The sequence below is a fragment of the Anomaloglossus baeobatrachus genome, chromosome 2 (genome assembly GCF_048569485.1).
Source record: "Anomaloglossus baeobatrachus isolate aAnoBae1 chromosome 2, aAnoBae1.hap1, whole genome shotgun sequence".
Classification (NCBI taxonomy): Eukaryota; Metazoa; Chordata; class Amphibia; order Anura; family Aromobatidae; genus Anomaloglossus; species Anomaloglossus baeobatrachus.
Genome location: NC_134354.1, coordinates 621,240,274 through 621,258,665, shown reverse-complemented (window position 1 = coordinate 621,258,665; position 18,392 = coordinate 621,240,274).

The following is an 18,392-nucleotide window of genomic DNA, read 5'->3' as shown; positions in this document are numbered from 1 at the left end:
CTTTGCGGCATTTGGCTGAATCTGGGCTGAAAGTATATCCCGGTACACTTCAGAATTCATCCGGCTACTCTTGTCTGCTGTTATGTCATCAATAAACACAAGTGACCCAGTGCCATTGAAAGCCATGCATGCCCATGCCATCACGTTACCTCCACCATGTTTTACAGAGGATGTGGTGTGCCTTGGATCATGTGCCGTTCCCTTTCTTCTCCAAACTTTTTTCTTCCCATCATTCTGGTACAGGTTGATCTTGGTCTCATCTGTCCATAGAATACTTTTCCAGAACTGAGCTGGCTTCATGAGGTGTTTTTCAGCAAATTTAACTCTGGCCTGTCTATTTTTGGAATTGATGAATGGTTTGCATCTAGATGTGAACCCTTTGTATTTACTTTCATGGAGTCTTCTCTTTACTGTTGACTTAGAGACAGATACACCTACTTCACTGAGAGTGTTCTGGACTTCAGTTGATGTTGTGAACGGGTTCTTCTTCACCAAAGAAAGTATGCGGCGATCATCCACCACTGTTGTCATCCGTGGACGCCCAGGCCTTTTTGAGTTCCCAAGCTCACCAGTCAATTCCTTTTTTCTCAGAATGTACCCGACTGTTGATTTTGCTACTCCAAGCATGTCTGCTATCTCTCTGATGGATTTTTTCTTTTTTTTCAGCCTCAGGATGTTCTGCTTCACCTCAATTGAGAGTTCCTTAGACCGCATGTTGTCTGGTCACAGCAACAGCTTCCAAATGCAAAACCACATACCTGTAGTCAACCCCAGACCTTTTAACTACTTCATTGATTACAGGTTAACGAGGGAGACGCCTTCAGAGTTAATTGCAGCCCTTAGAGTCCCTTGTCCAATTACTTTTGGTCCCTTGAAAAAGAGGAGGCTATGCATTACAGAGCTATGATTCCTAAACCCTTTCTCCGATTTGGATGTGAAAGCTCTCATATTGCAGCTGGGAGTGTGCACTTTCAGCCCATATTATATATATAATTGTATTTCTGAACATGTTTTTGTAAACAGCTAAAATAACAAAACTTGTGTCACTGTCCAAATATTTCTGGACCTAACTGTATGGGTGTGTGTATGTATGGGTGTGTGTATGTATGGGTGTATGTCCCCTAAAAGAATCCGCACCGTCACATTTACAATCACCCCATTAGACTCAGGAAATGTCATAGACAATGTTTTGAGGGGAAAATTTAACCCTGCGCTTTACAGAAAAGCGGGCTTTACACGCTATTAAATCGCTCAAGCGATCTCGTTGAGATCACGGAATTTGTGACGCACATCCGGTCGCTTTAGCGATGCCGTTGCGTGTGACAACTATGAGTGATTTTGCATTGTCACAAAAACGTGAAAAATCACTAATCGGTGACATGGGGGTCCATTCTCAAATATCGTTACTGCAGCAGTAACAAAGTTGTTCCTTGTTCCTGCAGCAGCACACATCGCTCCGTGTGACACCGCAGGAACGAGGAACCTCACCTTACCTGCCTCCTGGCCACAATGCGGAGGGAAGGAGGTGGGCAGGATGTTCGTCCCGCTCATCTCTGCCCCTCCGCTTCTATTGGGCAGTGGTTCAGTGACGCTGCTGTGACATCGCTGTGACGCTGAACGTACCGCCCCCTTAGAAAGGAGGCGGTTCGCCGGTCACAGCGATGTCGCAGAGCAGGTAAGTCTGTGTAATGGGTCCGGGCGATGTTGTGCGACACGGGCAGCGATTTGCCCGTGTCACACAACCGATGGGGGTGGGTACGCACGCTGGCGATATCAGTCACGATATTGCAGCGTGTAAAGCGGCCTTTATTCGCCAAAAATCCTGCTTATATTAAAGTTAATGGAACTGGGAGCTACAGGTCAGTAATGGGAGCTGTGATTGGTTGCTATAGGCAACAAAGGACATTCTTATTATAAGAAGCTTATGTGTGAGGTAATATGATATCGGTGGAGAGATGGATAGAAAGAGACAAAGAGAGACAGAGAGAGAGACAGATAGAGACATACAGACAAGGAAAGAGACAGACAAGGAAAGAGACAGGCAGACAAGGAAAGAGACAGACAGAGTCAGACAGAAAGAGACAGACAGAGAAGTAGACAGGGAATAAGACAGGGAATGAGACAGACAAGGAAAGAGACAGACAGGGAAAGAGACAAACAGACAGGGAAAAAGACAGACAGACAGGGAAAGAAGCAGACAGACTACATGCACATATACAGTACAGACCAAAGGTTTGGACACACCTTCTCATTCAACGAGTTTTCTTTATTTTCATGACTCTGAAAATTGTAGATTCACATTGAAGGCATCAAAACTATGAATTAACACATGTGGAATGAAATACTTAACAAAAAAGCGTGAAACAACTGAAAATATGTCTTATATTCTAGGTTCTTCAAAGTAGCCACCTTTTGCTTTGATTACTGCTTTGCACACTCTTGGTATTCTCTTGATGAGCTTCAAGAGGTAGTCACTGGAAATGGTCTTCCAACAGTCTTGAAGGAGTTCCCAGAGATGCTTAGCACTTGTTGGCCCTTTTGCCTTCACTCTGCGGTCCAGCTCACCCCAAACCATCTCAATTGGGTTCAGGTCTGGTGACTGTGGAGGCCAGGTCATCTGGCGTAGCACCCCATCACTCTCCTTCTTAGTCAAATAGCCCTTACACAGCCTGGAGGTGTGTTTGGGGTCATTGTTCTGTTGAAAAATAAATGATGGTTCAACTAAACGCAAACCGGATGGAATAGCATGCCGCTGCAAGATGCTGTGGTAGCCATGCTGGTTCAGTATGCCTTCAATTTTGAATAAATCCCCAAGACTGTCACCAGCAAAGCACCCCCACACCATCACACCTACTCCTCCATGCTTCATGGTGGGAACCAGGCATGTAGAGTCCATCCGTTCACCTTTTTTGCGTTGCACAAAGACACGGTGGTTGGATCCAAAGATCTCAAATTTGGACTCATCAGACCAAAGCACAGATTTCCACTGGTCTACTGTCCATTCCTTGTGTTCATTAGCCCAAACAAGTCTCTTGTGCTTGTTGCCTGTCTTTAGCAGTGGTTTCCTAGCAGCTATTTTACCATGAAAGCCTGCTGCACAAAGTCTCCTCTTAACAGTTGTTCTAGAGATGTGTCTGCTGCTGGAACTCTGTGTGGCATTGACCTGGTCTCTAATCTGAGCTGCTGTTAACCTGCAATTTCTCAGGCTGGTGACTCGGATAAACTTATTCTCTGCAGCAGAGTTGACTCTTGGTATTCCTTTTCTGGGGCGGTCCTCATGTGAGCCAGTTTCTTTGTAGCGTTTGATGGTTTTTTCCACTGCACTTGGGGATACTTTCAAAGTTTTCCCAATTTTTCGGACTGACTGACCTTCATTTCTTAAAGTAATGATGGCCACTCATTTTTCTTTACTTAGCTGCTTTTTCTTGCCATAATACAAAGTCTAACAGTCTATTCAGTAGGACTATCAGCAGTGTATCCACTAGACTTCTGCACAACACAACTGATGGTCCCAATCCCATTTATAAGGCAAGAAATCCCACTTATTAAACCTGACAGGGCACACCTGTGAAGTGAAAACCATTTCCGGTGACTACTTCTTGAAGCTGATCAAGAGAATGCCAAGAGTGTGCAAAGCAGTAATCAAAGCAAAAGGTGGCTACTTTGAAGAACCTAGAATATAAGACATATTTTCAGTTGTTTCCCAATTTTTTGTTAAGTATTTCATTCACATGTGTTAATTGATAGTTTTGATGCCTTCAATATGAATCTACAATTTTCAGAGTCATGAAAATAAAGAACTCTTTGAATGACAAGGTGTGTCCAAACTTTTGGTCTGTACTGTACATACACAACCCTACAACAGGCACATTTACTTACACACACTATGCATTACCTCATCTTGCAGTTCCTGATTGGTGCAGAGTGGGATAGGAGCCACTGGGACCTGCACGGAGGTTGCAGCAGCTGAACAACTACAGGACCTTCCAGTTCACTGGTCATGTAATCAGGCACATTAGTCGGGTGACCTGGAAGGTCCTTCACCTTCTCAGCCTCCGTTCTGTTCTAGTACATTTCCTTTCCTGCTCTGCATCAATCACAGAGATCAGTGCAAAGCAGGAAGAGAGAGGGCAGCTCTTTATGAGCGACCCGGGACCCGCTCATTGCCTTGATGGCCGCCGCCTGGGACCCGGTGAGCAAAAGAATGAAAAGGGGAGGGGCCTGGGCTGTTAGCAGCCAGGCACCCCTCCTGGCCTCTTCTCATGGGGCCCCTTACAGGAGTTACAGTTGTAATGCTATGATGGTGGCCCTAGTCCTGCCGACATACTGCAGGGCGGGCGACAGGCCAGGCGAATGACCCAGCATCTTTTAAATGTTTCATGCATATTATTGTGGCGCCCCTGAGGATTCAGTCGCCACAGGGCACTGCACCTCACCAAAGGTGCAGTATTCATTCCGGGTAAGGAGATGGTCATTGCCGGTAAACCACCACAATTCCCGACAACACACAGTTAGGTGCTCACTGGGACTGGACTAGGGTAGAGACAATGGAGGGTGGCCATCACTAATGTAGTGATCCCTCTGCTCACTAGTTCAGGAAGAGGGGAGGAGCTTGACACAGGGGAGCAAGGCGACACACACACACACACAGACAGTCTAGCTGAGACACGGAACAAGTGAGACGTAGGAGACACGGTCGCTGAGGGGAGAGCTTTGCCATAGCTCCCTCAGGACTGAGCGCACAGACAGGGTGCAGAGTCCTAGGCTGGTGGGCACTTCAGGTCACGCCAACAGAATCCACCGGACAGAGTATTTCAAGTATTCTGGCCCACACAATGTGCCCGGGGCACAGCAGCATATAGAGCCAGGAGTCGTGACCAATAGGACGGCACCAACTACGGACTCGCGCTGCCTGCTATACAGGACAGGAACGGGATCCATTCAAGGACTCGGGTCCCCGCGAGGCTTCAAGCCACAGGAACTCACACCACACAGCACAGGGAGTATGGACTGACAGAAAGCAACACCAGTTCTGACCTCCGAACTATCCAGGATTGGCTGGGGCCCATCACAGCGGAGTCCGGCAGTCCAAAGGCGGTGACATCTAAGTGGGTAAAGAACTTTAAATGCAACCACTGTTTCATCCCATCCTTCCCGCGCTCCTTCACCAGAGTCGACTACTACTCCTAACTTCCCTGGGCCTGAGCTCTGCCTGTGGAGAGCTGTACCAACCTAACTGCAATGCCATCTGCCCTCAGAGGAAACCCCTTGCAGCGGCGGCTCCCCTATCCTATCCGCACATCACAGGTGGCGTTACGAATAACTACTACCCCCACCATCATCCCCTCATTTATTGACACAGCCGGGGTCACGGAACTGGGCCTAGCCGCCGTGACATCCCAAACCCTCCTACACCGGCTCGGTGACGAGTAACCACCCAGACCCCGTGGGTGCATTATTCTAATGGGGCAATTTACTTTTCGGAGCATGGATCCCCTGAAGTCTTGAGCCCCGGGCGATAGCCCATATTGCCCTCATTATAATCCGCCTCTAACAAGACCTAGACAACCACTATACAATGACCACCATAGTAGTTTATCACAATTATTACTCCTTAATGGATAAATATTACCAGAACTCTACAGAACAACAGATACTGTACAAAGACCGATATTACCAACAAAGCCACCATATGGCTACCATTACATAATGGCTGAACTCCATCATACTGTTGCTAAAGAAAAAAGACCCCCATACAGTGACCATATAGTGGTAGATTCAAGTCTAACAAAGATATAAGAGATTACAGAACAGTTATAGATAGTGACTTAAAGGAGATGTTCTTTCTCATAGTGATCAATAATTTTTTTCATATTCCATTTCGCCCAGACCGACATGATGACTGCTTCTATCCACAACTCGTCTGCAGAGATAATAATTATAAGAAAGACATGTTTGACATCTTCCATTTCCAGTACAGTCCTCACAAGTGATGAGCAAGTGTGCTCGCCACTGCTCGATACTCAGGTGCTTGAGATGCGTGGCACTCGAATGAGCATGGTGGGTGCTCAAGCACCATGTTCAAGTCCCCACCTCACATGTTTCACAGCTTTTAGACAGTCAATCAACATGCGGGAATTGTTGGCTTTACACGGTAAAGCCGTAGTCATGTTGGCTATTGGCGTTATTGTGGTTGACTGGCCGCATCACAGCATCAGGTGTTATATATGACCTGGTGATGTGATACTTGGCCCACTGTCCTCTGGAAGCAATTCAGGGAGAGTTGATATAGGAGAGAGAGCTGGCTTTAGAACAGGCATATAGGTAGTGTTGAATTGGTATTGTAGGAATTGTATACTACTGCTGCACCATTAAAACAAAATATTTGTTCGGGGACACATGCTGTCCTTTCTTTGGTAAAACTGCTGCTACCTGCAGTAAGTGTAGGGATAACTGGTGGAAGAGTGATAGTTTAGGATTAGAGGCATATATCCAGGATTTAGTGCCTTACTTACAGTCCTTCTATCCTTTTACTGCTGCTGCAACCTAAAACCAAAGTCCTTTTTAGGGTTTCATACTGTCCTTCCTTTAGTAAAATCACTGCTACCAGCCGTCAGTGTAGATCTAGCTGTTGGGGGAGGGATAGTTTAGGATTAGAGGTATATAGCCAGGGTTTATTGCCTTTCTGTTCTTCTATCCTTCTACTGCTGCACTTTAAAACCAAATATTTCAGGGCTAAATATTTCCTGTTTCTTATTAATAATGGGAAGTTTTCAGGCAGATATAGAATCTGCCCAATTTGAAATATGCAAGGCGTGCGGTAAGGGATGGGAAATTGGACAGGCTGTTGAGGCTGTGGGCTAGGTGAAATTGTGTCTGCTGCAGGAGTACAGCCAACACAATCATCCAAGAGACCTAGCTTCCTGTTCCAATTTGCCTACCTCTACAATTCTCATACATATATACAGTAGATGTATACCCCCCAGTGGTAACTGTTTTTCAGCCCTTGCAATAAGAGCATAAGCTTTACTAGTCAAGGAGTCCTACTCCTTTAAGCTGGGCAAAAAATATTTTCTGAGGCCCTCCTCTATCTGTTCTCCAGGGTGTATTGCAGTCCCTCCTAATTTTTGGCAACCGTTCTACAAAAGTGCAAAGGCTTTATCTAGGAGTCTAGGAGACCCACTACCTACCATGTTTCCTCGAAAATAAGACACTGTTTTATATATTTTTTTTGCCCCGAAAAAAGCACTAGGTCTTATTTTCAGGGGGTGTCTTATTCTTGAGGAGACATTGTACCGCCCCCGTGCCAGCGGCCGAGCCACTCGGATCCGGAGCTGCGGTGGGTCGAGGGGTCTCTGGACCTGGGGGTTCACGCGGACATTCGAATTTAAAAGAGAGGGGACAGATATATGTACAGGGGATGTGTAAGTTCGTGACGCCACCCACGGTGCATGGCAATGTAGGAGACCACCGCTGCTGTTGGGGAGCTTGGTGGCGATGGTGTAGCAGCAGGATGTTTAACTCCTCCGTGGGTAGGGGGTTTGTGCCCCGGGGCCCGTCGGGTGTTGGTGAATGGGGTGCCGTTGGGTAGAGGAAAAGGGGGCTTTTCAGCGTACTCACTCAGTCCAAGAATAACAACTCCGACAACTTGTAAACCAGAATTCTGAGCACCGCTGCAGCATGGAGGGAGCACGTATGGATCCGTGCCTTTGGTGTTGCTGTTAGCCTGTGGCCTTTTCCGTGGCACCTATTCACTAGTTGGACCCTCAAGCCTGAAACTTTTCGGGTCCCGCTCACCCGTATAGCTAATGGAGTGAGCTTGCTCTCAGGGTTCACGTGTAGGATTTCTTTGGACTGTATTTGGGAAAGTCCTATCCCATCGGTGAACTAGTACCCCGATTTTGGAGTGGGTTGGGGATGAATCATGAAGTCTTTACCCCCGTCGGGTAATTACTGGGACGCGTGAAACTACTTCCTGGCCTAGGGTCCACGTACCCCGTCGTACCTTGGCCCCTGCCCAGTGATGGCTCAAGGCCTCCGGCTGCCCTCCTCGGCAGTCCGTGCCCCTTGACGCAATCCCCTGTGACCGGGGTTCCAGCTCCTACCAGGCCCAGACCAACGTCTGCCACCTAGTAACTTCAGGAGCCCTCCTCTGGACCAGTGACCTCTCCCTCTCGGAGAGTCATTTTCCACCTCCTACTTCTTTCACTCCTGCTTCACTTCTCTGTCACTTTCTCACTTCTCCCTATCAATCCCCCATGTGGGCGGCCCTATTCCCTTCAGGCCCCCAAATAGTGTGTCTGGTGAGTTCGGTGCAAAGTGTTCCTAGGATTTTGACTGGCTAAGCTGTTAGCAACATTAATAGACCAGGATCCATAACCAAGGAGGAGTGGATATGTGGCGCCCTGAACTCGCCAGGTCGTCACAGGTACTGCAACACACATCCCCACCCTGAGACAGGCACATCAGCCAGACACAAAATCCTTGTTGCCTCCCTCCAGGGGCTGATGTCCACACCAGGTGGGGTGGAGCCAGGCGGTTGGCCCCACTCACTGAGGAGTTCACAGTCCTGGAGGTGGAAAAAGGAAGACAGTTCAGTTAGGGAAGTGCAAGTGAAAGGAGTGAAGTATTAGTGGAGTAAACTGCCAGTGTCCGGGTGTGTGGCCCGGGCACTAAGAGCAAGGTTGGCAGACGGTGGTGGCCATCTGCAGGAGAGGCGAATCAACGCGGAACCGTAGGACCGGGGACGGGCGGTGGCCCGCCGGTACCGAACCGGGGAGCGAAATGAAGCCAGCACACACAGGCAGGGCCTGCGGACCCCGACCAGGCTTGGAGTCGCCAATTAGAGGTCAAATCTGTCAGTGACCGGAACCCCAGGGGTTTCCTAACAGCCAAGACCCGATTGAAGGCAACCGTCCGACCAGCAAAAGGAAATACAGCTACCGCCACAGCTAGAGTTCGAAGGGCCAGAGCCTTCGGGCAAAAGGGCTCCTCCGGCACATATACACGCTGGGGAGCGGGTTACCGGTGGGAATCCATCGGGACCGAACATACACAAAAGTGCAGGGAAAGGCAGCCACCACCAACTGTCCGGGGGAAGTCACAGCAGCCGGCTACGGGACCCGTCCATCCAGCCGTTTGGTTTACCAGAGACTTTGTGTACATTTGTGGCTGAGTGAGTACAACCATGCCGTCCGGCACCACGCTGCGCAGTCCAGGCGACCCTGCACCTTGCCAACCCTGCAGCCCCGTCACCTCACCGGGCCCCGGGACCACCAACCTCTACCCACGGAGGGGGGAAACAACATCCCAGCTGCTCCCTACCATCGCTCCCGGGATCCCCGTCACCAGCAGCGGTGGTGCCCAACCTCACCACAACCCGTGGGTGGCGTCACGGACCAAATCCCCAAACCAAACTACCCCCTTTCACTTACGGGCGAGGAGCGCCGCTCGAGTCCCCGGATCCGGCCCACTGCTCGAGCCACCGAGCAGCCATCGCAGCAGCGCCGGACCCGAGCGTTAGCGAGCGCAGCGCAGCGGCGTCCTCCCCGCCCGCAACAGATACTGTGCAGAAGGGCAGATTGCACAATACCCTCTGATGACCTGATAGGCCAGGGCATCACAACATAGTTTGGGGTAAGTTTACCCCCCGCAAAAAGCAGAACCCCCCCTTCCCAGGATCATCATACTTGCATCTGTCTGACTCCCAGATCTCCGTGATCTCCCAGCACGTTGCCCTCCCCTGGGTCTGGCCGACACATGCATCAGATCACACACACACACACACACACACATCAGATAGCATACACACACACACACACACACACACATCAGATAGCACACACACACACACATCAGATTCCAGATCATTTCTCCCTGTGATCTCCTTCGGGCGCTCCAGGCAGGTGTGCTGCATGCCGTAGTCCCCTGCATCCGACCAACACTCACACATCAGAACACACACACCCGAACACGCACTCACACATTCGATTGCATCCACTCACACACACTCACAAAATCGCACATACCAGTACAATTGCACACACACACTCACCATATCCAGTGATACCACGTGCTTCTGGCCATGTGATCCTCCCGTAGGTCCTGGAAGATCCACTGCACAGTGTCGCAGGTCTTAACGCGTGCCCAGAAGCAAGCAATATCGCTGGATGTGGTAAGTGTGTGTATGCAATCTGTAGTTTGATTGTATGTCTGATCTCATGTGTGTGTGTGTGTATATGTGTATATGTGATCTGATGTGTGTGTTCCGCTGCAGGACCTTGATGCGCTCCCCTGCTCCTGGTCGTCGTCTGGTGATTATGATCACTGAGTCTTCTCTCTTCTGTCTTCTCTCATTTGGGGGTGCCCGCTGATTATAATGAAGTGTCCTGCAGTATCTTTAACTTTTTTACCACTGCATAGATGCTTCATTATTGGTCCACGACTAGGTCTTATTTTCGGGGGATGTCTTATATTTAAACCTCTCTGAAAAATCCTGCTAGGTCTTATTTTCGGGGAAACATGGTAACAATTTTAACAGAATGTGCGTGAGGTCCTCCTTTATGTGTAATACAGGGTGTTTGAGTCCCTCTCCTAATTTTTGGCAGTTCTTGCATTGTCAGCATATCTTTGTGAGTTTCAGAGTCCCTACTTCATAAATTAACCAGGATGTGTGATAATGTCATACACACCACATCATATGCCCAGATTAGGTAGTATAATGTTAAAATTACATTTACTGGTGACTACCGACGGTATTGTGCAGCCTAGAATGTATTAATGCTCTGTATACTCCTTAGAAGGTTAGATACTTACATACAGAGTATCACAAAAATGAGTGTTACTGTAATTTTTCTATTACATTTTTTCATGGGACAACACTAAAGATATGACACTTTGATGCAATGTAAAGCAGTCAGTGTACAGCTTGTATAACAGTGTTAATTTGGTGTCAAAGAACTCCTCGGTGCAACAAAGATCCTGATGCACCTGCAGATATCCAACAGTTGTGGAAAGAGAGAAAAAATCTTTTCACTTTTGAAGGCAAATTGGTTTGGAAAGCCATCAATCCACGTATGCATGAACTGGTATGGTAGATCTTGGTTCCAAGAAGTGACCTGCCCCTTGTCCTCGAAGCTTGCCACAACCAAGCGGGACACTTTGGATGGAAAAAGCTTCTGGATGGGCATGAGATGATCCATTGAATAGTGGTGTAGAGAAGTGTGGTCCATGTAACCTTAGGAGAAAAAACCCCACCAATCAAAGGACGCCCTTGCAGCCCATCATCATCAAGCAACCTCTAGAGCTTCTGGCCTTAGATTATGTGCAACTCTCGCCAAGCACAGCTACAAAGGCATTCCAGGAGTATTTCTGCAGACCACATGGATACCCAGATCAAGTGCTGACAGATAGAGGTTTGGCCTTCAAAGCAGAAGTCGTCCAAGAATTTTGATCCATATATGGATGTAAGAAAGTCAGAACAGTACTGTACCACCCACAAGGCAATTTTATTTGCGAAAAAATGAGTTATCTGGTTAGGAATTTATTGCAGACCCTACCATTGGAAGAAAAGAACCAATGGCCTGAGAAACTTGGATTTAATCGAAATGTACATCCATATCTCAAGAAGCTTGACAGGATATGCCCCAGCCTACTTGATGTGAACACAGCCAAGAAAACTCCCTATTGATATGGAAATGAGAGTCAAAACTCCCGAAACCATATCTACCCAATTAGACATAGATTGGAACACAGAAAGACAACTACAGTATAAGAAGGTTCAACAGTGTGTAGAATAGAGTCTGAACCAAGCTTGGCAAAAACAGGAAATTGACTTTAATAGGCACACTATGGTGATTCCCTTTTGACCAGGTGAACAAGTGTTAAAGAAAAAGCCACAAGTGGGAAGGCCAATGGAAGGCCCAGCCTTACACTATTCTACCACCTAACCATGACAACAGCAAAGTGTTTACCATCTCAAAAGATGGTGGAAAGACGTACTACCGTATCCAGAGACAATCTGAAAGTATGTCCAGCCCAAATGCTGAAAAGTGGAAACTAGAGAAGTCCCTCAGCCAATGGAAGAAGTGGACACGAAGATTCGCACTGTGCTAGGTGAATTTCCCAGTTCGTGGCCGCAAGTCGACAAGGCGGTAGAAGTCCCAAGCAATGCTGTTTCCACCACAACTCTCACAAGAAAACTTGCCTCCTGCTAGCAGTGAGCCTCCTGTACCTGTGGTAAGTTCAAGGAGTTGTAGACTTTTATCTAGCATTACAATTTTGCGCAGATCACAGCGTAGTACTCAAGGACAAACCCCTTATCGCTAAAGAGTTGATTTATAAGGCATGAAACTTAGTAAATATATTTGATTTGTATTATAGTTGAGTTATGCCTTATGTAACGTTATTGAAAAATGTTGAAAAAGTTGTGCCCACATGGACTTATGTGAGATGTTAGCAACCATTACACTTTTCCCCACTATGAGAACTCTTATGAGGACTTGTAAACCAAAAAGGAACCATCTAAAACAGCCAGTACAGTGACATTTTATATTATGGTCTGTGTGCCCTGCAGCTGCACTTGGTGATGATCAAAAGTGGTTTTGAGCTGTAATTCACAACCAAGTTAATATAACTGTTAGCTTTTATTTATTATGAACTGGATTTCGGTTAAGTAGTCCGAGGACATACTACTCTTAACTAGGGGGAATGTGGTGCCATGTGCCTAAGTCGGCTGCAAATGTATTTCAATATGTATAACATGTATTGCCAGCTTTAATGAAATTTGGTTTTCTCTGTTAATCACTACATACAAACATTTGTCCACACTCCCTTACTGGGGCTTTTCACCTGAGCTGATAACAAGGTTTGTGTGTGAGCCCTAGAAGGAGGCGGAAAGGAGCTTAGGTGAGAGGTAAATTCAGAGTGTGGCAGTTGAAGTCAGGGTGAGGATGTGAGGACTGTAGCATGGTGATGGTCCTGTCCTGAGGTAACTGTTGAAACCTCTCTATGGGCCAGCTACAAATTGGCAGGGTATCAGTCCCTAGGCCACCTGGACTTTCAAGGTCAGTGGCAAACTGAGAGACTACTATTAGCCTTTTCATAAGGAGCAGTGTATTTGCCCAGGAGCTTAATGACGTGATTGAGTCTGGAAACTTCTAGAAGAAACAGTGAGTTTTCCCTTAGGATTCAAGTCGCCGGCTCCCGGAAGGGATTAAAGATCCACAGTTTTCTTGTCTTGAAAATCCCAAGATTCCAAGACACCTATTCCCTGTTTGGGAAGTAGCGGCAGGAGGTATACACTACCACCACACAGTAGAGAAACCAAACTCTCATTGGGGCAGATCAAACCACCATCATTGTCAAGGCTGTAAGAATGTTCTGGACTATTCTGCAGAGCATCAGTAAAGGGTAAAATCTCTCTATCCTGTCTCTGGCTGAATTATTCTCTGCTGCATCACCCGTTCCTTCAACTTCCCCAGGAACCAGCTCTAGTTGGGCGGGGCGAGGGCTGAGGCGTATCTAGGGGGGGCTGGCGGGGCATGTGCCCCAGGTGCAGTGTCAGGGGGAACTGTCGCGCCAACTGATGCAACACTCTGAGTTTCCTCGGTGCAAGGAGCCGGCGTCAGAACCTGTCAGCAAAGGCGGTGATGTGTGCTGCGGCCCCCAGGCTGAGTTCCAGGGCCCACAGCGCTCATGCCGGCAGCCACACCTTCCTAATTTGCTGGCTCTTACACACCTGCACGTGCAGCTTTAACTGCTGCATGCAGGGTCTAAGTTCATCTGTGGGTGGAGCTAGCGTGCAGTGTGCACTGCGCTCCATCCCACATGGGAGGGTAGATGCTAGAATGTACAGGCTCCTTCCAGGTATCACTTAATTTGTCATGAAGCTGGTAACGCTCACTAACCTGGAAGGAGCCCATACATTCTAGGCTAAACCCACAGATGAAGAGAGGAGCCGAAGCATCAACACCCCTCCGAGCTGTATGTCCCTCCCACCCCAGTGCTGTATACCCCCAGAACTGCTGCCCCCCCTCCCAGTGATATATACCCTTGGAACTGTCTGTCCCCACCACCCCAGTGCTGTATACCCCCAGTACTCTCTGTACCCCCCACCCTAGTGCTGTATACCCCCATAACTGCTGTCCCCCTCATTCCAGTGCTGTATACCCCCAGAACTTTGTCCCCACCACCCCAGTGCTGTATACCCCAGTACTGTCTGTCCCCCCATCCTAGTTCTGTATACCCATAGAAGTGTTTGTCTCCACCATCCCAGTACTGTAATCCCCAGTACTGTCTGTCCCCCAAACCCCAGTGCTACATACCCCCAGAACTCTGTCCCTTGACCCCAGTACTGTATACCCCCAGAACTCTGTTCCTTGACCACAGTGATGTATACTCCTAGAACTGTCTGTCCCCTGACCCCAGTGCTGTATACCCCAGAACTGTGTGTCCACCAACTCCAATACTGGATACCCCCCAGAAGTGTCTATCCCCCCACTCCAGTGCGCTATACCCCCCAGAGCTGTATGTCCCTGTGGCGCCCTGGACTAGCCAGGTCGTCACAGATTACACACAAACACCCCCACCCCCATTAGACAGTAACACCAGCCAAACAAAAACCCTTGTTGCCTCCCTCCAGAGTCTGATGTCCACACCAGGTGAGGCGGAGCCAAGTGGTTGGCCCCACCCACCGAGGAGTTCACAGGACTGGAGGCGGGAAAAGTGTCAGAACAGTTTAGGAGTTGAAGTGAGAGGAGCAAGCACTTGGGTGTCTGGGTTTGTGGCCCAGGCACTGACAGCAAGGTTGGCAGACGGTGGTGGCAGTCTGCAGGAGGGGTGAAGCAACGCGGAACTGTAGGACCAGGGTCGGGCATTGACCCGCCGGTACCGACCGGGGAGCGAAGTGAAGCCAGCACACACAGGCAGGGCCATCGGACCCCGACCAGGCTTGGAGCCGCCAACAATAGTCAAATCCGAATGTGACCGGAACCCCAGGGGTTTCCTAACAACCAAAAACCCGATAGAAGGCAACCGCCCACACCGTGAGGGTATACAGCTACCGCCTAAGGCTAGAGACCCAAGGGTCAGCGCCTGCGGGCAAATGGGCTCCTCCGGCATCCATACACCGGGGAGCGGACTACCGTTGGGGATCCATAGTAGTCAAACAAGTACATCAAGGTGCAGGGAAAGAGAGCCGCCATCACCAGTCCGGGGAGAGACACTGCAGCCAGCTGCGGGACCCGTCCATCCAACCGTTTGGTTTACCGAGGACTTTGTGCATCTCTTGCTGAGTGAATACACCCGTGCCATCTGGCACCGCGCCGAGCTGTCCTTGCAACCCTGCACCTCACCAACCCTGCCTCCCCGTCTCACCACCGGGCCCCGGGCCCCGGGACCACCGACCTCTACCCACGGAGGGGGAAAACAACATCCCAGCTGCTCCCTACCATCGCTCCCGGGATCCCCGTCACCAGCAGCGGTGGTGCCCATCTTCACCATGACCCGTGGGTGGCGTCACGGACTAAATCCCCCAAACCAACCACCCCTTTCACTCACGTGCGAGGAGTGCCGCTCGAGTCCCCGGATCCGGCCCACCGCTCGAGTCACCGAGCAGCTGCAGCAGGGCCAGACCTGGGCGATGGGAGCGACCAGCAGCGGCGGCGTCCTCCCCGCCTGCGACATCCCCCCACCCCAGTGTGGTATACCACCCCAGTGTGATATACCAAACCAGAACTGTATCTCCCCCATCCCAGTGCTGTATACCCCAAGAGCTGTATGTCCCCCCACTCCAGTGCTGTATACTAGTGATGAGCGAGTACTAAAAAGCTCGGGTGCTCGAAGCTCGGGCCGAGCCTCCCAAGATACTCGTGTACTCGGCCCGAGCAACGAGCCCAATGTTATCCTATGGGAGACCCGAGTATTTTTGTGAAATGACCTCCCGGCAGCATGGAGAAACCCTAAAAATGTCACAAAAGTCTCAGAAGAGTGCTCAAATGACATGGCAACAGCATGGGGAAGACCCCTTGAAGCATTTATCACTCAAAAGTCACAGCTGTGAACAATTTTGTCCGCGTTTTACGCCATTTTTACGGACTCACCAGAAAACCTTCCAAAATGACCCCAAAATGATTTTTCATGGCGGAAATGTTAAGGGCACATACCCAATAGTGAGATAGAGCTGGTGTATGTTACTTTTTGAGATCAATACATGAAAGATTTTACGTGAAAACATTGTGTGGCACTCCGATGTCCCTGAGAAGAGACGTACATGAAGGCCTCTTGAGTCTAATGTGCCCATTTTGAGGAAGTGAGTCTTTGTAGTATTTTCCTTTGCCAGGGCAGTCCTAAATTGTGAGGTTCACCAATGCCCCTGCATACAGACGTGCATGAGGGCCTCAAAACATTAAGTGTCCATTGTCAGGAAGTGGGTGTATTATAGTATAGCCCTTAGGCAGGGCAGCCAAAAATTGGGAGGCTCCACATTGTCCCTGGGTAGAGACGTGCATGATGGCCTTTAAACCTGAAGTGCCCATTGTAAGGAAGTGGGTCTATTTCAGTATAGCCCTTTGCCAGGGCAGCCAAAAATTGGGAGGCTCCACATTGTCCCTGGGTAGAGACGTGCATGAGGGCCTCAAAACATTAAGTGTCCATTGTCAGGAAGTGGGTGTATTATAGTATAGCCCTTAGGCAGGGCAGCCAAAAATTGGGAGGCTCCACATTGTCCCTGGGTAGAGACGTGCATGATGGCCTTTAAACCTGAAGTGCCCATTGTAAGGAAGTGGGTCTATTTCAGTATAGCCCTTTGCCAGGGCAGCCAAAAATTGGGAGGCTCCACATTGTCCCTGGGTAGAGACGTGCATGATGGCCTTTAAACCTGAAGTGCCCATTGTAACGAAGTGGGTCTATTTCAGTATAGCCCTTTGCCAGGGCAGCCAAAAATTGGGAGGCTCCACATTGTCCCTGGGTAGAGACGTGCATGAGGGCCTCAAAACATTAAGTGTCCATTTTAAGGAAGTGGGTGTATTTCAGTATAGCCCTTAGGCAGGGCAGCCAAAAATTGGGAGGCTCCACATTGTCCCTGGATAGAGACGTGCATGATGGCCTTTAAACCTGAAGTGCCCATTGTAAGGAAGTGGGTCTATTTCAGTATAGCCCTTTGCCAGGGCAGCCAAAAATTGGGAGGCTCCACATTGTCCCTGGGTAGAGACGTGCATGAGGGCCTCAAAACATTAAGTGTCCATTGTCAGGAAGTGGGTGTATTATAGTATAGCCCTTAGGCAGGGCAGCCAAAAATTGGGAGGCTACACGTTGTCCCTGGGTAGAGACGTGCATGAGGGCCTCAAAACATTGTTCCCATTGCAAAGGAGCGGGTCTCCTGTCGTTGTAATGTCCATTCTGCAAAGAATGGGCGAAAAAATTTACCACTGGGGGTATACCTGAAACAAAGACCTAACTATTGTAACGGTCATCATGATGGCGCATGAGGAGAAGGAGGAGCAGTCCAGCGATTATCCAAAGTCGAGAAGTGTACCCATGGGTGAGTGGAGGTACATGGCAAACTTTAAATTCCGCTCTCATTTGCTGGTGGTGTGGTGAAGTCTGGCCCAATCCAACCCTTGTTCATCTTTATCAGAGTCAGCCTGTCAGCATTTTCAGTTGACAGGCGGGTGCGTTTATCTGTAATGATTCCACCTGCGGCACTAAAAACACGCTCTGACAAAACGCTAGCAGCAGGGCAGGCCAGGACTTCCAAGGCGTAGAGAGCCAATTCATGCCACGTGTCCAGCTTGGATACCCAATAATTGTAAGGCACAGAGGAATGTCGGAGTACAGTTGTTCGATCTGCAAGGTACTCCTTCAGCATCTGGGCAAACTTAGGATTTCTTGTGGCACTACCCCGCACCTCAGGGGCTGTGGTACGTGAGGGGCTGAGAAAACTGTCCCACATCTTAAAGACTGTTCCCCTACCTCTGGCGGATTGGACTTGTGCCTCTCTCGGCTGTACGCCTCGGTTGTCCACTGATTCCTGACCTATGCCGCTAGCGTTTTGTGAGGGGAATGCTTTGCCTACTTCCGTGAGTATGGCCTTCCGAAACTGCTGCATTTTGGTTGACCTCTCCTCCACGGGAATAAGAGACAAAAAGTTCTCCTTGTAGCGTGGGTCTAACAGTGTTACCAACCAGTAATGATTGTCGGCCAAGATGTTCTTAACGCGAGGGTCACGAGACAGGCAGCTTACCATAAAGTCAGCCATGTGCGCCAGACTCTTAACAGCCAGGACTTCAGTAGCCTGACCAACAAGATGACTGAACATGCTGTCCTCCTCCTCCTCCTCCTCCTCCTCCTCCTCCTCATCTACCCTGTCCTCTGGCCAGCCACGCTGAATCGAG